The sequence below is a fragment of the Monodelphis domestica genome, chromosome 6, assembly GCF_027887165.1.
Source record: "Monodelphis domestica isolate mMonDom1 chromosome 6, mMonDom1.pri, whole genome shotgun sequence".
Taxonomy (NCBI): domain Eukaryota; kingdom Metazoa; phylum Chordata; class Mammalia; order Didelphimorphia; family Didelphidae; genus Monodelphis; species Monodelphis domestica.
In genome coordinates this window covers 34,298,922-34,320,653 of record NC_077232.1, presented here as the reverse complement: position 1 = coordinate 34,320,653, position 21,732 = coordinate 34,298,922, and the positions used below count along the sequence as shown (strand labels likewise).

Sequence of the window (21,732 nt, the reverse complement as noted above, 5' to 3'; positions counted from 1 at the left end):
GTGAAAGTGACCTAATTGTATAAAAATATTGATATTAGCTCTTTGTATGGTGCCAAAAACCTGAACACTGAGGGGATGTCCTTCAATTGAGGAATGAACAAACTGTGGTATATACTTATAATGGAACACTATTGTGCCATAAGAAATGAAAAACAAGATGATCCCCTCAATCCTGGAAAAATTAAAATGCCATGATGCAAAGTGATGTGAACAGAACCAAAAGAACATCATACACAGGAACAACAATGACTTATGATCAACTGTGAATGACTTAATTATTATCTACAAGGCACAGATCCAGAATAACTCCATTCCAGAAATTCAAAGGATATCCAATGCCATAGAAGATATAGACAGTCTGAATGCAGATTGAAACATATCATGCTTTGCTTTATTTCTTACATAAATTTTCCTCTAGTGTAAACAATATGCATCTTGTTTCCCAACATGATGAATGTGGAAATACGTATTATATGACAATTACACCTATGTCATATTCCCTGCCTTCTTGGGGAGGGGAAAATGGAGGAGGGAGGGCTAGAATATAGATTACAGAATGATTGAAAATGAATAAATTTTCTATGTTGTATCAACATGGAATCTGGATTTTTTTAATGCAGGAGATGGTGCCAAGACTGAGTCTTCAAGGAAAAAGCTGGGACTAAACCCTTGGTAAAAGGATTTTAAATTTCAAGCTGGAATTGGATTTAATGATGTTCTAGCTCACTTTATAGGTGAAAAAACTGAAGCCCAGAGAGGAAGCTCTGTGAATTCAGAGCTCCCTGACCCTAAGGACTGAATTCTCTCTATTCTAACTACTGAGGCCTCAGATGTCCTCCATTTGCTGACTTGATACCATCTAAACCTGCTTCCAGGTTAAAAAAATACATACACACACACACACACATATCAAAGTTTAAATTTGAACCCAGAACATCTATATCTTTCCTCTGTACCACATTGCCTTTGATCCCAACTCTCTTGTACAGTCATAAGCTTAAAAGTGGAAAGTGTCTCTCAGTAGCAATATAGTCTACTCATTTTTACAAATGAGGAAACTAAGGCTCAAAGATGAGAATCAAGACCATTTGTGTAATAAATGGTAGAGGGCGTAAAGCTCGTGTAATCTTAAGGATGTTGCTTTTCCTGAGATTTTTCTCCCTCAGATGTCCAGGAAAACCCAGAGCAACCTGGCAGACAGTACTTAGACACTTAGTAAGGACATTGGGGAGTATGCCAAAGAGAACAGAGAAGGGGAAGAGTCAATACTGTATTTTCCAGGAAAATGCATAGAGAAACCTACAGGATTAGATAGTACTTGAGTTTGGGGCTTGGACTAATGTCATTTTAAAAGAAAAACCAAGACAGTGAATAGTATCTTAAAGTAAACAGAAATTATCCTAAAACACCCTCTCCTCTTGGTCCAAAACCTTTGCCAAAAACCGAGCCCAAGTCCTCAAAAGCTGATCCAACATTGACACCTAGTGGCAAGTGGGATCCTTTAACCCTTCCTTTGCAAAAACAGAAAGTCAACTTTTCCTTTCCTAAACTTTGTGCCCTACTGGCTTTCTTTACAGATTTTGGTTTTTTTTATTTGTTTTCCTTTAGGAGAATGTGTGGTGTGGGACAGAGGGCTTCTACTACCATAAAAAGCAAATTATTACAAAATGATATAATTTGGAAGAAATTCCCCCCCTTCTTTGAAGTTTGAAGAAACAGAGGCAGAAAACTGACTATTTATGTAATGTGTTTTGGCTTTAAGTGATGGTGGTGATGGGTATGTCTGTGTCTGTGTGTGTGTGTGTGTGTGTGTGCCTGTGTGTGTCTATGTGTGTGTGTGTCTGTGTGTGTCTGTGTACCATTGACCTTAATGTTGCTCTCAATTTTTTCTCTTTTAGGATTCTGCAAATCAGTTCAAAGAACTGATCCTCCTACTGTTGTCTCTAAGATTAGTCATAAACTCTATTTTTTAAAATTGATAAACTGTAGTATTGAATACAACACAGGATTTCTTTAGGAAATGATAACATAGGTAACTTTTTTCTTGAATATTTCATAAATTTCAAACATAGCATTAAATTAGTGGGGTTTTGAACCAAAAATCTGCTCTTTTATAAAGGAAAACAAAATAAGACCAAAGAAAAGAGAAAACTTTGTTTATTTCTTTCTTCTTTCCTTCTTCCTTTCTTCCTTTCTTCCTTTCTTCCTTTCTTCCTTTCTTCCTTTCTTCCTTTCTTCCTTTCTTCCTTTCTTCCTTCCTTCCTTCCTTCCTTCCTTCCTTCCTTCCTTCCTTCCTTCCTTCCTTTCTTTCTTTCTTTCTTTCTTTCTTTCTTTCTTTCTTTCTTTCTTTCTTTCTTTCTTTCTTTCTTTCTTTCTTTCTTTCTTTCTTTCTTTCTTTCTTTCTTTCCTTCCCTTCCTTCTTCCTTCCTTCCTTCTGTCAACATGGAATCTAAAAACCCCAAACTTCTATCCTAGTAATATCTGATGAACCCTATGTTTTAGGACTATATTGTAAGTGGAAGACACCAAAGTTTTTACTTGTTCCCAGTTCCTGTGAGAATCCACCATGAAGGGGAAACCAAGTTAGCAGTTTCAGACTGAATAATGGACCTTATTGTATCAAGAGACCTTTTCCTATTGTATCAAGAAGACCCACACCTGGGGAGGGACCACCCTTTTAGTATCCATTCTAAGCATCCCCTTCCCTTACACACTAGCCTCTAGCTAGGATTCTTTTCTCAAGCTTGATTGTATTCTGTCAGTATAGTTTGAACATTCCCATTTCCTTGTAAACACTGTAATGTCAATCAATGATATTTCCCAGTCCCTCCATTTCCCACATGGTATATAGGTTCCCCAAATACTTTTGTTTCTTGGAGTTGTCAATCTAGTGCAGTGTTTCTCCCAGGGGTCAGTGTCCAGAGCAAACAGAGTTCAATCCTCAGACTCTGTGTGGGTGTTAGCTTGCAACTCTGTGTGGAAGCCTACTATTACACAGAACTCCTTTCCCTTGATTAAATAGTGTTTTTTCTGACTATTTTTTAGTTCTGTTTTTTTCCAAGTCAACAATTTCTTCCTTCCTTCCTTCCTTCCTTCCTTCCTTCCTTCCTTCCTTCCTTCCTTCCTTCCTTCCTTCCTTCCTTCCTTCCTTCCTTCCTTCCTTCCTTCCTTCCTTCCTTCCTTCCTTCCTTTTTCCCTTCCCTTCTTCTTTCCTTCCTTGTTTCCTTCTTTCTTTCTTTCCTTCCTTTTCCCTTCCTTCCTTCTTTTTCCTTCCTTCCTTCCTTCCTTCCTTCCTTCCTTCCTTCCTTCCTTCCTTCCTTCCTTCCTTCCTTCCTTCCATCCATCCTTCCTTCCATCCTTCCTTCCCTCTCTCCCTCCTTCCTTCCTTCCTTTTTCCCTTCCCTTCTTCTTTCCTTCCTTGTTTCCTTCTTTCTTTCCTTCCTTCCTTTTCCCTTCCTTCCTTCCTTTTCCTTCCTTCCTTCCTTCCTTCCTTCCTTCCTTCCTTCCTTCCTTCCTTTTCCTTCCTTCCTTCCTTCCTTTCCTTCCTTCCTTCCTTCCTTTTCCCTTACCTTCCTTCTTTTTCTTTCCTTCCTTCCTTCCTTCCTTCCTTCTTCCTTCCTTCCTTCCTTCCTTCCTTCCTTCCTTCCTTCCTTCCTTCCTTCCTTCCTTCCTTCCTTCCTTCCTTCCTTCCTTCCTTCCTTCCTCCCTCCCTCCCTCATTCATTTCATTCTAGGGAAGGGAAGTCACAGTATAAAAATATCTTTCAAAGATTGCAGGTTTACAGATCATTTGTAATTTATTGTCTTAGAAAGCTGCCTGGAACACAGGTGATAAATGCTTTGTCCAGCATCATAGGGTTAGTTTGAGTCAAGAGGTTTTGAATCTACACCTTACTTACTCCAAGGGTAATAGAGTAATCTTTATATTAAAAGTTTCTCAACAAAGGTTTTAGTATTGAACTGTCTTCCTTCTAACACATAGTTCTCATTGGGTCTCTCCCCACCCTCAGGGTATATCTTAGGAAAATTATAAAATTATACTGCATATGAGAGGAAGAATATATTAATAGATTGTTTCTTCTATCTCTGTCTCTCCTTATCATCCAAAATAATCTTGCTAGTCAAAAACAAAAAAAAAAGTGGCTCCTCTATTGACAGTTGAGTAAAACAATTTGATACTTTAAGATCTCTCTACTCAGGCAGCAGACTTATCATGCATTCTTTTCCTTTATATTAGAGAATTCACTGATCTTGCATTCAATATCTAGTCACTAAGCATTCACATAAGCAATCCTTGGAGCCTGGAACAAATCTCATCTTCAACTGCTTCTTAGAATTCTTGTCTTTCTCCATGGATTACCTCAAGCATTACTTCCTCCATGGCAGGATTCTACCATATGTTAAAAAAAACCCTCCCCTCAATTCCCTTAAATTTATTTATTTTTATACCTGCCACATTCTTCTAGTAAAATTTGAAGACTCTAAGATCAGGCATCACTATTTCTGTTTTTCTAACACCAGATCCTAATATAGAATCTTAAGAATGACAGGTGCTTATTTGAATGGTTGTTGTATTTATTTTAAGTTATAATTACTCATTTAATCAAACAATTGTACTCTTATCTTTGGTGGCTTTTCCCCTTCTGCTATCTCTCTATCATAACACTTCTCTTCCTACCCCAACACATCTCAAATAAGTGAGGTTTGTTAGTTACATTTGTGGCCTTTGGGTGACAATAGTCTGTCTTTGTCATTAATACAATAAAAGCCAGCTCACATTGATATTGCATTTTATTGTTCGCAAGGTATTCCAGGTTGGTTATCCCATTTCTTCTTCAAAATAACTCTAATAGGTAAATTGTATTACCCCATTTCATGGGAATTGAGGCAAGGAGAAGCCATTTGATTTTGTCCAGAGTGACACTAAGAATCTGATAGGATCTGAATTTATGTCTTCTTGATTCTGTGTGTAGCACTCTATCCACTAACCCATCTAGCTGTCATTGAAGGATATATCTCCTTGAACCTAGTAAAATAATTAAATTAATCTATGATTTCATTGATGTACAAGTCATGATGTCATCAAACATCTCTGTTAATCCTGTTTTATTCCTGGCTGTATCGTTTTTTGATGTGGGGTCTGTCTAACATGTCTTGTTTCTCCCAACTTTGGGAAGGTAAAAGAGATCATTCTGACTCTACCTGTCAGTCTTTCCCTTTACCATGTTGCCAAACCAAATTCAGTCCTTCTGATCATAAATGATCCTCAATGTAATAGGGACTTAATAAATGTTTCTTAAACTGAAACAATCCTAATGTGAAAACTTTGGGGAACTTTGGGGAGAAGAAAGAGGGGTGAATCAAGGGAATTCACAATCTTTTATTAAGTGATACTCTCTGACTATGCACTAGGGAATTCCAGGGAATTCCAGGACTTGAGGACTGCTGCATCACAATCACAGAGAGTGGCCTCCTCCTATCAGATGATGGGTAGTAGTAAGCAAAGGAATCAAAGGATAGTAACATGAGGAAAAGATGGTTAGAAAAGTCAATCTGTTGTTCTGTCACCTTCCCCATCATCATGCCCTTAAAAGCAAAAAGGAAAAAGAAAATTGACATCTGCACCATTGTTCCTTCTCATTAGTATGAATGATCAGGGGTTCTTTTTATTCAATGGATTGTAAAAACTTATCTGGGCTTCATTTAATCTTTTATATCTTCCCTTGCCTCCCAACTTTTCTGTGGTCCCTAAAGCTATAACCATCCTGCTATTCTCCCTGTCACTCTTCCCTTTTCTGAACCCAACAAATCAAATCTCTTGAGAAGCCTTGTCAATGGGATCACTATATGACCTTCTGATCCCCTTCTCTTTACTCATTCTTTCACTACTCTCCACACCCAAGCTCTTATCACTTTAGATCAGAAGTTGGTAAACCATAGCCAGTGGATCAAGGAAACATTATTTTAAAATATGATCTATTAACAATTTTGCTAGTTCTGGAGCCTTACACAAATAGGTGGCTGCTCCATTTAATTTTTTGGGGGGGAAGGGAATTGGTCTGCTGACCTTTTCTTTAGAATTTTGAGACTAAGGACTTAGAACTCTAAGAGAACTTCAATGATATTTAAACTAACTTTTTCATTTAAAAAGTTTTATTTCTTCTAGATTAAATGTCAAAAGAAATCTTATTAAATAACCCTTACCTTCTGCCTTACAATAAAGACAGGTTCCAAGGAAGAAGAGAGGTTAAGGATTAGGCAATGTGGTTTAAGTGACTTGCCCAAGGTCACACAACTAGGAAGTGTCTGAGACCAAATTTGAACCCAGGACCTCCTATCTCTAGTCCTGGTTCTCAAACTACTGAGTCACATAGTTGTTCCCTTATGATAGTTTGTTTTTAATTTGAAACAAAATCATTTAATTAATTAATTTGGAATTTTTTTCATGGTCCCATGATCCATGTTCTTTCCCTCCCTCCCTCCCTACCTCCCACCCCCCTCCTGTAGCCCGAGAGCAATTCCAGTGTATTTTACATGTGTCATTGATATGAGAAAGTTTTTAATATTCATTTTCAAACATTTTACAAATCACGTTTTATCCCTATTTCTGCCTAAGAAGGCAGGTAATATGATATACATTATACATGCTATTTATATAATGCATTTTCAATATTCATTATATTGTAAAACAAGATACATATTGATTGTTCTAGAGAAGAATTCATGGAGGAAAAAAGGGAAGTCTGGTGCATTTCTATTTGTATAATCAGGGTGGCCAGCCACCAATAACTAAAGACTGTTTCAGGATGAACAGATGATTCCTCAAAGCCAAAATCTATGAGAATTTCCTTTGGAAAATAGCAAATCATGATCCCTCAACAAAATAGAACCAAACCTCAGTTTGACAAAAGTGAATTATGGAGAATTAGTAGGAGAAGCAGCCCAGGAAGAGGATGGTTTTTAGGATCTTGGCAGTGTTGGGAAGGATGGTGGCAAGGGAACTTGGAAACCAAACCATCACTTGAAGGACCTAGGACTGGGGAGAAGAAAAAGCCAGGGATTGGCTAGTTAGTATCTGCAACCCCAGGGCTAAAGTTCTACTGATTCAGAAAAAGATTAGAAACATGATTAAGATATTATTAAATCTCTAAATCACAATTCTTGGCTACCTAGTGCAGAGACCCTCTATGGAGTACCAATTCCCTGATTCAGACTGAAGGACTGCATCCTTTGATACATTTTATCTCTTTGAATCCCTACAATATAAGTGGCACATAGAGGAGACTGTCACTTTTTCCTATAGTAGACTGGAATTTTCTGAACATTCTGCAAAGTGTTATTAAGATATAGCAGCTTATAGTTCCTTTTTCTCCCAAATAAACGTGTATGTATTTATTTTGAACACAATTGTATGTATAAAGTTTATTTCCTATAAAATCAAATCTCTTAAGTTCAGGAAATTTTTTATTTATTGCCTGTCTATCCTTTATGCCTGGCAAGTAGTAAGTGCTTAATAAATTGCTGTATATTGAATGATTTCATTATTTTTTATTCCTTTTCAGTAATTTCTGATTCTTCATGACTCCTTGGGGGAGGGGAGTTCTTGGCAAAGATACTGAAGCGGTTTGGCATTTTCTTCTCAAGCTCGTTTTATGTATAGATCCAAACTGAAGCTGACAGGGTTAAATGACTTGCCCAAGGTAACCTAGCTAGTTTCTGAGGCCAAATATGAACTCAAATTTTCTTGACTCCAGACCCAGCACTTTATCCACTGTGTCATCTAGTGCCCTAAGATTTTATTTTTGTTACCTTTGAAAATTAAAATGAAAAACAATGATATCAGGATAGTCAATTTACTTGTTAGATTATCAGTAACCAATAAATTGAGTCAATGTGGACCAATGAAACAATGTGGAAAATGATAGTAAGTGGAAAAGCTCAGATTTGAATTCTTGAATCCAAATTTGTGGATTTTTCCACTTCAACTCACTGAACCACTGTTTTAACCAACCTCCTATTTAGTCCTACCCACTCTGCTGCTTCCAATTTCTGCTCTCTTTTAGATTTTATCTGTATAAATATCAATGAAATCATTAGATATGTGTTTATTCCATAGATCAACAATGTTCTGTGGCTCACTATTGCCTCTAGCACAAACTGAAAGGTGTTTGATCTGGCTGTAAGGATTGAAAATTTGCTTTTGTCCCAACTTTTCCACCTTAATTTACACCATTTATTTTCCATGCATTTGACATTACTGATAGATGGGTATATTAGCATTGCACTGACCTTTTCAGTCTATTTCCTGTCTTTAGGAATTTGTGAATGTCATTCTTCATTGCAGAACTGTGCTTCTTCCTCATTTCCAGATGTCAGAATACTTATGTTCCTTAAAGGTTCAATTCTGGTGCCAATTCCTGTAGACAACATTTCCTTTGAGCTTCAGTTTTCATGTCCATGCTTCCCTATTCTAAAGAGCTTGAATTTACTCATATGGGTACGAATTGATGCCACCAACCACTGCCTCTCAAGCCCCACAGGGTAAGCTCCTAGATTTCAGGAACTTTTGCTTATTTTGTCTTTCTCTCCAGAATGTAGCACATAACTTGGCATATCGGAGAAGCTTAATATGATTTCATTGGATGAAACTGAATTGAAAATGAGAAACCCTATTGAATAAGGTATCTGGACCAAAGAAGGATAGTACTGTAAAATCTAAGGCTTTTCAGATTTAACATGTGGAGCACTCTTTTATGAAAGGAATCCACCAATTCAAATTCCATATTTGTAACTGTTACCTTGGACCTTTTTAGGTGCCCTTCCAGATCTTATCTGAGATACAGAGGAGGAATGGTTGCTTTGGTTACAAAAACCTAATTTAAACATAACCAAAGAATTGTAATCATAATTTGGACATTATGTATATAAGCAAATTTGAAACATCATTATATAATTTAAATATATAATTATATAATAATTATATAATTTATAATATATAATATAATGTGATATGATATGATATAATAATATATAATCATTATATAATTTAAAGTCCTTGAGTTCAGGACCTAAAACTATAAGCAGCTTCAGTTAAACAGGATGCTATCATGCAGTTGGGGTTTGCAACTTCACTGGGTAAATCACCTTCCATGTCCTCTCTTTTGTCACCCATTAGATGTGTGGGGCACTGCCCCTGGATTCCCCTCTCACCATTCCATTCTTGGCACTCCTCATCTAAAGGTGCATCCTTTCCCTCAGTTCAGCCAAGTTAAAAGGGTGATTTTTAGATGATTTCAGACAATACTTTCTAATTGAGCTATTCATAAGTAAAATGTGTTCTCTCAAGAAATAATTGATTCCTCCTTACCAGAAGTTTCCAAGCAAGATTGGATGACAACTTTACACATATGGTATCTGACGAAGATTTTAAAAAATGAGTGCATAGGATTACAGAATCATATATTTATAAATTTATAAATAAAGTCATTAAGGCTGATCCCTTTATTTTATACATAAGGAATCTCAGGTTTAAGGGAAGCTAAGTGACTTGAGCAAGGTCACATATCTAGGGTGTGAGACAGGATTTGGACTAAAGACCTCCTAATTCCAAATTCATGACTTTATGTCCTATGTCACAAAGCTGCTCTGAGACTAGACAAGCTCTGAGGTATCATCAAACTAAAATTTCATGATTCTGAGTGAAGGCTAAATATTTTGGTGTGATCATGAAATAAGTGGTATTGAGTTATAATTTATTTAAAGAATAATAAAGTAATGCCAGAAAGAAAATAATTTAATTTATATATACACATGCATATTTATCCACATATCTATATACATATGTATACTTGTGAAACTGTGCTTAATTGTTCTTGGTGAATATAGATTATATGATATTTAATCTTGAAAGGTCTATAATGGATTATTATTCTTATAGACATATTTCAGGAGAGAATAATATAGTATCTCAAGAGGAAAAATTAATGGGAGAAATTCATTGTTGAAGCATTTTTAAGTCACAGAATTGATATTTCTACAAAGTTTAGTTTCTTTAATGCAAATGAACAGGGTAGATAGATGAATGCACCAAACTGAGGCACCAAAAGCATGTTTTGGAAAGGCATCTTCTCATACCATCCTTTTATTCATCAATGTTACAAATTTATTTTAGCTGAAAAGTGAGTTGTAAAGACATCATAGCTTCACTATATTTATAATTGTTTTTGTTTGGGATACATATGGAATTTCCCATTGGTCTGACACAAAGATGGTCTACAATTATGGAAACAGGAAAATCCAAAGTTGGGGAGGAGTGTTGGAAGGATTTACATATTGAATTGTTAATGAATTAAAACTGTCTGAAAGGATCATGGGCAATTTCCTGGCATTGAAGATTCATCAATAAAACATAAGTGATTCCTTACAATAGAGTTATATGTGATTGAGTTGGCAATGCCAAACATAAAAATCCAAAGTATTTTTTAAACCCTTACCTTCCATCTTAGAAGCAATACTATGTATTGGTTCCAAGGCAGAAGAGTGGTAAGGGTTAGACAATGGGGGTCAAGTGACTTGCCCAGGGTCACATAGTTAGGAAGTGTCTGAGGACAGTTTTGAACCCAGGACCTCCCATCTCTAGGTCTGGCTCTCAAGCCACTGAGTCACCCATCTGCTCCTTCAAGAAAATTTTTTTAAAGTGACTTCTAATTAAAAATATTTTCTATGCTATATGAAATAGGACAAAGAATATAAATATGGGCAAAATGAAGATGATGATGGAGACAAAGATGGAAAAGAAACACATTTTGATGCTGCTGCTGACAAATGTGTTATTAATGATTAACTTACATTTCCTTTCCCTATTCTATAAAACATTTATCTTATAGCAAAACCATGAAGTTGGTTGGTTAAGGATCCCACTCATTTCAAAGACAGAAAAATTGAGGTTTAAGATATTTATATTAACTTATGAACATAAAATCATAGGTTTAAAGATGTTAGGAATATTAGAGTTCATTTTGTCCAAACTTATCATTTTACAAGTGATGAAATTAAGACTCAGGACAATAAAGTGGCTTTCCCATAGTCACCTAGGTAGTGAGTGGAAGAAGGGAGCTGGGATTAAAACATTTAAGTTAGTCTTCCCTTTACAAATTTTTGTTGCTCAATTATTTTCAGTCATGTCTGACTCTTCATGATACCATTTGGTGTTTTCTTCCAAAGATACTGGAGTGTTTTGCCATTTCTTTCTCCAGCTCATTTTTTACAGATGAGTAAACTGAGGTAAAGTTAAGTAACTTGCCCAGAGTCACACAAATAGAAAGTGTGAGCCAGATTTGAACACAGGAAGCTATCCAGGCCTGGTATTCTATCTACTGTGCCATCTTACTGTCCAAACTTTGCTATCTAATAAATAAACATTTTTTGCTGTTCTTCATTCAAGATATTCTATTTCTTCTCTCAGTGCTTTGCCATGAAAGATCCTGTATCTGGTATGCTCTCCCTACTTTGAATCCCTTGCTTGCATCAAAGCAGAGCACCTTTTATTAGACCTTCCTAATATTCTCATCTCCTAAGGGCTTTCCCTTCAAATGACAATTTTTAAAAAGATTCTGTATATATTTATAAGTATATACATTCCCCTAAGAGAATAAAAGTTTCTTGAAGGCAAGGACTATTTCATCCCTATCTTTTAATCCTCATTTGAGCACCATTTCTAAAACAAAACAAGTTTTTAATAAATAGTTGTTTGAATGATTTTCAATAGCCTTTATGTCCCATGCCAATTTCTCCTTACAACACTGCTTCTCTATGTGTCCAAGTTCAAGTGAATGAAAAAAACAGAGAATGTATTCTCCCAATTTCAAGTCCATCCCTCCTTATGCTTCACAGTACCAGATCTTCTAATGATGTTTAAACTTTAATACAGATAGATGTTGAATATATCTACATTAATTCAACAGTTCTACAATCTGTACTTTTATTTGTGGGAGTACAACATCCACAGTATACACAGATCTGAAGCTCTCTTTCACAAACTTTCTTTTTATCTCTTTGTTTCTTTCTCTGTCTGCCTGTCTCAGTCTTTCCCTTTCCCTCTCTCTCTCTCTCTCTCTCTCTCTCTCTCTCTCTCTCTCTCTCTCTCTCTCTCTCTCTCTCTCTCTCTCTCTTTCTCTCTCTCTCTCTCAACTTCTGTATGATCCTGTCTCCCTGTCTGAATGTCTCTGCTTGTTTGTCTCTCCCCTTCTGTATCTGTCTCTCCCCTTCTGTATCTCTCTGTATTTCCCTCTCTCATTCTCTCTCTCTCTCAGTCCTTCTCTCCCTGAACTTCTCTATGATCCTGTCTCTCTGCCTGTTTGTCTCCCCATCTGTATCTGTCCATCTGTCTCTATATCCTTATCTCTGCCTTTTCTTTCCATCCCTCATTTACACTCTGACTGTCTGTTTGTCTCTCTGGCTGTATCTGTCTGTCTCTTTCTCTTTCCCCATCATTAGATGCCTGAGGGTCTGGGAAGATAAAAACTGACAGATGGAGTGTTACCATCCTACCTTTAATTTAGTCCAAGCATCCATCACCGAACATCAAGTCACACAACTCTAATTCTAAATTTAGTTCTCCAATTCCTTCTACCACTTTGAGGATGTGTCAGAGTGTGCAGGATGCTAGAAAAAAAGGTTTATTGCTACAAATGTGGAATGATCACATTACTTCTTGAGTGGCAAAGTTGCACGCACTCATAACCTATGGAAGATTAAATCCAAACAGACTTAACATGCTATCAAGTTAATAGATGCATATCTGTTGTAACAGTATGGGCATAGAGGTGCTGTAAATATCTACCTCCATGCATAAACTCAAATCACAGCTCTTCTTTCTGAGTCGCTCAAGCTCTCACCTTCTAATGGTGCTAACGAAAATAGACAGAGACAGAATTACATTCTTTTAGAACTGACCCAATCACACATCAACTTCCATTAAAACTCAGCCCTGCAGATCAAACTCGTGGCACATGGCAGGACGAGAGTACATCTTGACCTCCATTTGCCAGCCGGCTTCGCTCATTCTACCATAAATTTGATTTCAATCTCATTAGAATATCTTTAGATGTACTAAATCTTACATTAGTAAAGAAGACACACAGAGCTTTTAAACTAACACACACCATATCCCCTGATATTCCCTTGCTGAATTTGATGCTTGGTGAGGCTGGAAAATCTCTGCGGACCATTATCTTACAAAATTCCTGAAGCGACTTTCTCTAGAGTCAGAGCACCTCATGTTTCTTTTAGGGAGGCTATTGATATGGGGGATATGCTCTATTGATATGGGAGATATCAATGCTAATTCAAATTCTTGGCACATCCTGTATGAAGTAGAGTTTTTAAAGAGGTGAATGGGGTACCTAGGGAGGTTCTTTGGATCGCTCTCCTTGGATGTCTTCATGATTTGTTAAATCAGTTGTAGTGGGCAGCTAGGTGTCACAAGTGGATGGAACAAGTCTTTGGAGTCAGTACGACCTGGGATCTAGGTGTGCTTCAGACACATATTATGTCTGACTCTAGACAAATCATTTAACCTCTGTATGCCTCAGTTTCTTCAAATGTAAAATGAGGATAATAATAGTACCCGCCTCATATTGGAAGGATGAAATGAGGAAATACACACACATATGAGAATGATTTGCAAAATTTAATTTTATATATAAATGCTGTTATTGATATACTTTTTTTGGGTTAAATGATACCTTCCCTATAGTGTGGAGGAGAAGGAGTGAGGGAGATATCTAGGAATTTTAATATAGCCAATAAAAATATATGAATAAAATTCTCAAAAAATGATTATTAGTAGTTATTTTTATTCTGTCTTTTCAGTTTGGTGGAACTTCTCATGACTACATTTTGGGAGTTCTTGGCAAAGATACTGAAGGGGTTTGTCATTTCCTTCTCTAGATTATTTACAGATAAAGAAGATAAAGCAAACAGGATGAAGTGACTTGCTCAGGGTCTCAAATCTACTAAGTGTCTATGGCTGGTTTTGAACTTGGGTCTTCCTGACTGAAGGCATAGTGCTCTATCTATTGTACCACCTGTATACTGAGTTAGACTAAAAAGTCAGAGAGGTCTTACATAATTCTGAGATTTTGCTATCCTATACATGCTACATTCCTGGTAGGATGAACAAATCTTTTTAAGTAACATGAGTACACAAATGTGAAAGAACAAAACAAAACATTTTATGTGCTTGCCATGAGGTCATCATTGTGATAAACTGTGAGCATACAAAGAAACTCAGTTTCTGCTGTCAAAAAGCTTATATTCTAATAGAGAGAAGCAAATCCTATAGGAGTGAGACAACCATGGAAGTTGGTAAAATCATAGAGAAGTTCTGGGGAACCAAAGGATGATAGAATGATGTACTCTTTCTAGAACAATTGTCAATAATTTGATTGCTGGCCTCAGAACAAAAGATGGAAAGCAATGTGAAGGAATAAGATGGCAAGAAGATGATGTGGTAAGTTTTGGGGGGAGGGTTGGTGGACAGTGTAGATATAATGAGTGCTTACAAAAAAGCCGGGCAGGAAATGTACAATTGTAAATGATAAATCAACATCCTTGGAAAAAGGAACACAATACATATGATTGAGGAACTGACTCTGGATACATGATCATTTTCCTTGTTTCCCCACAAGTTATGGACTGAATATGACTTTGGGGCCATTGATATTCATACTTTTTAATGGTATGATTTTAGTAAACAACTTAAATACTGTCATTTTATGATAATATTCAGTGACCTTTCATCACAGAACTTTCATTCTCAAAGAAAAATGATTTTGTCTGTTTTTAGTTGTCTTCTTCCCTCTAAAAGTCATCATCTTTTTTTTTAAACCCTTACCTTCCCTCTTAGAATCAATACTGTGTATTGGTTCTAAGGCAGAAGATGGATAAGGGCTAGACAATGGGGGTAAAGTGACTTGTCCAGAGTCATACAGCTAGGAAGCGTCTGAGATCAGATATGAACCCAGGATGTCCTGTCTCTGTGCCTGGCTCTCAAACCACTGAGCAACCCAGCTTTCCCCTATCATTATCTTCTTCAACATTACCACCATCATCAAATTGAAGAAAGCAGCATTGCTTCTAGATTTCCTGTGTATTTAGAGTTCTACCCATAAAACAGAGTAAAAAAAAATTTTTTTTTTGCAGAACTTTAAATCTATTACCTCTGATTATGAGCTATAGGAATTCAGGAAGATCTGGGTTTAAATTCCACTTCAAAAACTCATTGACTTTCTGATGCTAAGTAAAAGATTTTCTCTAGACCTCAGTTTTCTGTAAAATGAGGGAGGAGGTCAGGCTGCACAATCTCTAAGGTCTCTTTTAGATCTAAACCTATGATCCAATGTTCCTTGACCACTACCCAAAGTCTTCTTTAATGGACTCAGTGATTTGGTACATTGACAAAATGCATCACCCTTTAGGTGGGCATATAATGGTGACTATCCTGATCAGGGATGAAAGATACATCTATGAATTTTCTGTCTTGGTGGGAATTATTGGAGTTTCTGTTTTTCTGGCATAGCCCCACAAAATATAGGTTCAGCCTCAAAGTCATATGAAAGTATGACATTGTGTCTTAAGAAGAAGATGAGTCTAAAACTATTTGAAACCCACAGTAGGAAATTGAAATTGCTGCTCTACATAACACTTCTATGGTAGTAGCTTTTGTCATAGTTTTATAGTCTGAAATGGGTCTCAGAATAGGAATGGTATTTACTACTTTAATGATTTTCCTAAAAAATAAAATAAATGGGGGGCAAAGTGTCATTTCCAAACAGATGTTCCTAAATGCCACGGCTTCAAACACAGCCCAATGTGTCACAATCCAGCTGTTCTCCTCGACTTCTTGCAATAGCAGCAAGACCAATAAAGATATTGGCATCATAACCAGGCTGACAGTTTTGTTGACGACGCAAGAGGCAAAATAGCATCTCTCTTCTGGGCCATGTTAATTACAGAGTGCTGACAGGAGTTTGAAAATAAACCCACATTCCTTGAGTCAATGCCTTACACTGATATGAAATGAAAAACTCAGTTTTGACTGACAAGTCTTGGAGAAAGACATTATGTGTCCTTTACACATTTATCCCACCATAAAATCAGCAAATGGATTTGTGACACCTTTCCCCTCCACTAATAAAACATGCTAAGGCTTCTACATAACATAATTAAAGTTGAGATTTGTAGGAAGAATAGTCTAGTTGATAAAAATGCAGTTATTCATAAAGGAAGACCTGAGTTCAAGTTCTTTGTATAATACTACTGATTCTGACCTTGGACACATTGACCTTTTCTCTGTTCTAAGGAAATCTCTAAATGTACAGATTACTAAAAAGATATTGATCTAGAATTATAGCATTATTTATCAAGGACTTTCCTACATCCAAAAAAATCCCAATCCCAATCTCTACCTGGTCCAGGGATTATAAAGAAAGCCCATTTTCCAGCAAATGACTTTTTTTTAGATGGAAACCCATTAGACCACCGCATCATTTGATATATCTTTGAAAGACACAGCAGAGATATGGCCACAAACCGAATAAGACCAAAATTCAAGTTCTGCCTTTGACATATATTGACTGTGTGATTTTGGGAAGTCACTCTTTCAGTCTTCTGGGCACTCTCCCAGGCTAGATAGTGGAGAGAATTTGATAAGGAGTTGTTTACCTAGTGATTTCCTGTATCAATCAAATCATACATCCCATCCCTCTATAAATCATTTCATAAAAATAATAAATCTATATAAATTATTATAGAATGCAAATAATTATTATTAGAGTTCTTATTGATTCAATTGTCATTGGTAATATAGAAGTATCATGGCAGAATTAATAGCCTGTTGGGCTTGAAGTCCAGAAGACTGTTGCTCAACTTATTCCTTTAAGATTTAGCACTTCTGTGACTTGTCTAAAAAACATATTTTGTGCCTTCCTCAAATCCCTGGGACTTGGGTTTCTATCCATAAGTTGATTGAAATCTGCATCAGCATAGAGGAAATTCCCATACCAGGAATTCATCAGGATGACAAAAGCATAGTTCCTATATGCACCGATTCAAACACCTTGATGCATATTACAAAAAAAAAAAAATACTGGGGTATAAGGAATGGAATAAAATACACTACTGAGGAGATGTACTAATACAAAAGAGGTCTTTTAGTCATGAAGCAAGGTTATAAGGGTAGCCAGTGACCAGGTCAAATATTATACCAGTACCTACATAAAATTAAAAGCAATTCAATTTTATCATCAATGATTAGGCAATGTTCAAGATAATATTCTAGACATGGGGGTAGGAGAGGGAAGGTTTTAATGAATAAACCACAAGGTCTTTGAGATAAAAGAGTATTTCTTCCTTTTTTCTATTCTTCCTTTTTATCTCTGTATATCATTTAATTTTGACCATTGTCTTCCACATTAATAAATTATTAAATTTATTATTCATTTATATATAATATAAATTAATAAAAATTAAATTAATAAGTTCTTTGTTGAAATATTGACAAAAAAGAAATAGCCCTACCCTCAAGAAATATGCATTCTACTATGAAGATATACATATTTTTTTCACACAAAGTAAATGCTAAGTTCTAAATATTGAAAGATACACAATATGAGTTGTTAAGTATTTTTGGTACTTGGATCCTTTGCCCAGTCTGATAAACCCTACAGAACCTTTATCAGAATCATGTTTACAAATATATAAAATAAAATATAAATTATTAAAATGAAAGCTAATTCTATTAAAATAAATTATTGAACTATATTTCCTTTAAAAGTATAAATTCACAGACCTGAAATTTAATCAGAGGACACTTAGGCATCTTTGATGTCTAGATAAAGAAACCCCAGCTTATAGGAAGGTGTCAATGGAACTAGATTGAGCTAATACTGTAGAAAATTTTGGAGAAGACACTGAAAAGAATCACCCAGGATCAAAATGAAATAAATTGATGGTATTTGTATCCATTCAGGGATTACTTACAACAGTGATATCATCGATCACTGAAAGAGTCAAGGAAGGATGGGGAAAGGAGAAGCTACAAATTAGAAGAACCATGTCATGATGCAAGCTAACAAAGCCTCAGAGAGTGAAAATGTGGCTACTTAAAGCAGAGATAAAGACCAATCAAGGGCCCCATTGATTCACAACTTGAAATCGCTCATGGACACAAGACTAATTTAAAGACCCTGTATGTTTGATGGGGAAGATTTGGTATGGGCAATCCTATAGGCTATTTTTTTTTTTGGTGTTTGTGTATGGAAAGCATCTAACTAAATTACCTAGTTTAATCTAAGGCATTGGGAAACAAAAATATCAATCCAAGAAAGTGGCCTTCCTTCCCTGTTAAAGATGTGACTGAATGACATAATTCATAGCCACTTGAAAATACATTTATAATTTGATAATTTCTTTCATTATTTTCTGCAGATGCCATGATATAGGCAATTAGAGATTTCTCTATGTCTGAAAAAAGAGAAGTTGTTGATTTGCATTCTACTGGGATGTGGACTGGGTGTCCATTAGATCAGTACTTGCAAACCATCTAAAGAAAATCTGAATTAAAATTAAAATGAAATCTTCTTTGAGAAAAGAGGCAGATGAATTAGGGCCAGAAAGAATTGGACAAACAAAATGCACTGAAGAGAAAGTCAAAAGTCAAAAGCAGGAGTGAGGTGGTTGTAAACAAGTGATAAATCCCTTCACAGTCAGGAAGGCAGGTATGATGCGATGTGAGCTCACATGCATAGTAAGCAGTTAAATGTTTATTGAATTGTTATACTGAACCATATTTTATTGCCCGGAGAGATATTTTGATATGGTCTGAAAATACTTTGTTATTTTTATACTATGTTTAGGATAAAACATTTTTTTCCAGTAGCTATTTCCATCATCATAGTTCTTTCTACTTCACCCTTTTTCCCCAACAAAAAAGAAAGGAGAAGGAAGAGGACCCAGAAGAGAAATTTAAATGGAAGAGGATAATCAATTATTCAGGAATATATAGTTTGCTGTAATTTATAGCATTTGTAGGAAATCTGTGTCAGTTCTAGGTCAGAACTAATCCTCTAAACAGCAGGAAGAATCCAGCACTTTGATTCCACTTAGGAATAATTGATGAATTCCAGTTAATCAGCTCATCCAGATTCTATAGTGGTCCCCTCTATGAACTTTGGTTGATGGTACCAACTGTCCTGAATCTTCTAGCACCATTTAAGATGGAAGGCAAATATAGGATGACTGATATTTAACATTGGATCTTTTGCCACAAATGGTTTGCCTGAACTTTGAGGTAACTCAGGAAAGGATTTATCAGCAACTGAAAGGCTATATTATATCACATTCTTATCCTTATAAAACTTTCCTTCTTAGTGTTACAGCTCTTTTAGAATTTGTCTAGTAGGTTTTCTGGTATTTACTAGGAAGCCCCCCTCCAAAAAAAAAACAGAAACAAAAAACGCACAAACAAAAACCAAAAATCAACTTTCCTTCTTTAAAGCAATGGATTTCTTTTGGAAATGTCTTTAAAAGTACTTGCTTTGCTAAATCAAAAGACACATGGGTGTCTTTTGGTGTACATGGGTGAACACATGCACACACGTGTGCACATACACAAACATATGATTGCTAAGCATATTAACCAATATGATTTCTGGTGATAATACTATTTACATATCCTAACCAAAAACAAATTTAAAAGTTGTGAAATCCTATTTGCATGACATTAGGGTGGTCCATTACTTATACCATTGCTACTCTGAAGCTAACTACCCCTTTAATATTCTTTTTCCTACCATCCTGTTTAATTGGAACTGAATGCATTTCAAGACCCAAGACATTTTTTTCTCTCTAGAAAACAGATTTTACAATGTTTTCTTTTAGCTTATGGGAAGATAAAATGTGAAGCATTTTGGTTCATTATGTAAAACAGCTCAAGGCCTTAGTGGGAAAGGTTCATTTCCTTTTCTAGATTGAATAACTAAATAAGAACATAACTAAATATAAGAGGCCCCTTTACCCAATGATAACTCAAATGATTTTATAATTAGCTTTCACAATGAAAGATTCATAGGAATCTCCTAGTTAGGGAAAATAGAATATAATTACAATGCAAATGATTTCTTTCTACTCAATAATACACTTTATTTTCTGAAATTTTAACAATGACTTAAACAATGAATATTTGGAAGCACAGATCCCTATGCTTCTTTTATTTTAGGCAGAATACATACACAATGAAATAGAGACAATAGATAACTTTTGAGTACCCTAATACAACTGTAATAAAGAGGATTCTGTATGTTATTTACTCAGCAAGTCAACTATTTCTCCTAATCATTATTAAGGGTAAAATAGAATTGGGGTTTTAATTAAGAGTTTGGTAAGTTAGTGACAGAAGTGGAAATTCTGACAGACTGGCAGACTGCCTAGGTTGGAACCTTGAACCAAGTTCCTGATGGAATTCTGTAGCATGGAAAGGAGTTGGAGCTCTCTGGGGCTAAGCAAGGTCCTGGAGGCTACTTTTTCCTGACTCTCTCTGGCTTTTCCTTTAGAAAACCTTGAGAATACTAGATTTACAGTTTGGGAAGAGAGAAGTGGCAGTTTGGAAATGGTTGGAGGAAAGAAATGTAAAATGGCCCCATGAAGGGCCTTGAGTTTGTTGTGGTTGGAAGTTATACCCATTAGTATTTAGGGAACCCCTTATCTCTTTGAACCCTATCAACTGTCCTTTAATTCCTTTACCTTTAAAATATTAAATAGAGGTTTTTGACTTTGTACATCTGTCTCCCAGACTCTTACTATCAACCAGTTTTTACTAGGTCCTAAAATCTATCAACTGCTCATCTCAGCTCACAAAACCCAATTTCAACAGCCAGTCCGCTGGCCTTTTTACCAAAAACAATTGAAAAACGAAGAAGAAACTTTAAGATACAGTTTCCAAAATTATCATAACATGTACTCATAGGATTAAAGTGACTTTCTTTGCAATTTGAGTCATCATCTCTGAGGAATTCTACTTTTGTGTATCTCTCATTGTTAAGGGTTTTTTATTTTTTACTTATGTCAAACTTATATCTGTATCTCTAAACTTTTCATGTACTACTACTAATTCTGAATTCTGGACATTAAAAGAAGAAGTCTAATTTCTCTTCTAAGGGACATCCCTTTGAATGCTTAAAACAGCTAATATGCACCTCACCCAAGGTTCTTTGGGATTGCAAGAGTTCAATTTAAGAGACTGGTCCTTAGAATTGTATAATCTATCGACCCAAGTGGCTTCTACAGCAGCACCCCAGCACGCAAGTTCCTTGGCAGGACTTTGAACTGATTCAAATTAACAAATATCTGATAAAAGTCATCTATGTATTAAACACTCTACTAGGTTCTGGAATATATTGGAACATATATTTTCAATATACATATATATGTAAATATTTACTTTTATATTTATATAATTATATTTATATTTTATATTTATATATTATAAATTTATATATAATAAATATTATAAAATATAAATATAAATATTTATGAATATATATATATATATATAGTATCAAAGGCAGTCCTAGGCCCCAAACAACACAACCACCAGGACTGGTTCGACTAGAACAACACGGCTATTGAAGACCTACTGAGTAAAAAGAACAAAGCCTTTATGGAGTGGCAAAAT

The 21,732-nt window shown here is 35.7% G+C and overlaps 1 protein-coding gene and 1 non-coding gene across 9 annotated transcripts in view; one reads left to right on the top strand and one right to left on the bottom strand.

Moving 5' to 3' along the window:
• Positions 1 to 21,732, bottom strand: part of LRRC4C (leucine rich repeat containing 4C) — a 1,396,296-nt gene that overhangs the window by 1,096,714 nt on the left and 277,850 nt on the right. For 4 of the 8 annotated variants that reach the window (XM_056801923.1, XM_056801930.1, XM_056801927.1 and 1 more), the window contains one exon: positions 8,289 to 8,416. The exons of the other annotated variants lie outside the window; for them this stretch is intronic. The gene's annotated coding sequence lies outside the window, so the exon portion shown is untranslated. The remainder of the gene's footprint in view (positions 1 to 8,288; positions 8,417 to 21,732) is intronic. 8 annotated transcript variants of the gene reach the window in all.
• On the top strand, positions 19,428 to 19,489 carry LOC130455346 (U7 small nuclear RNA). The gene has a single exon (XR_008913253.1). It is a non-coding gene; the product is annotated as a U7 small nuclear RNA (small nuclear RNA).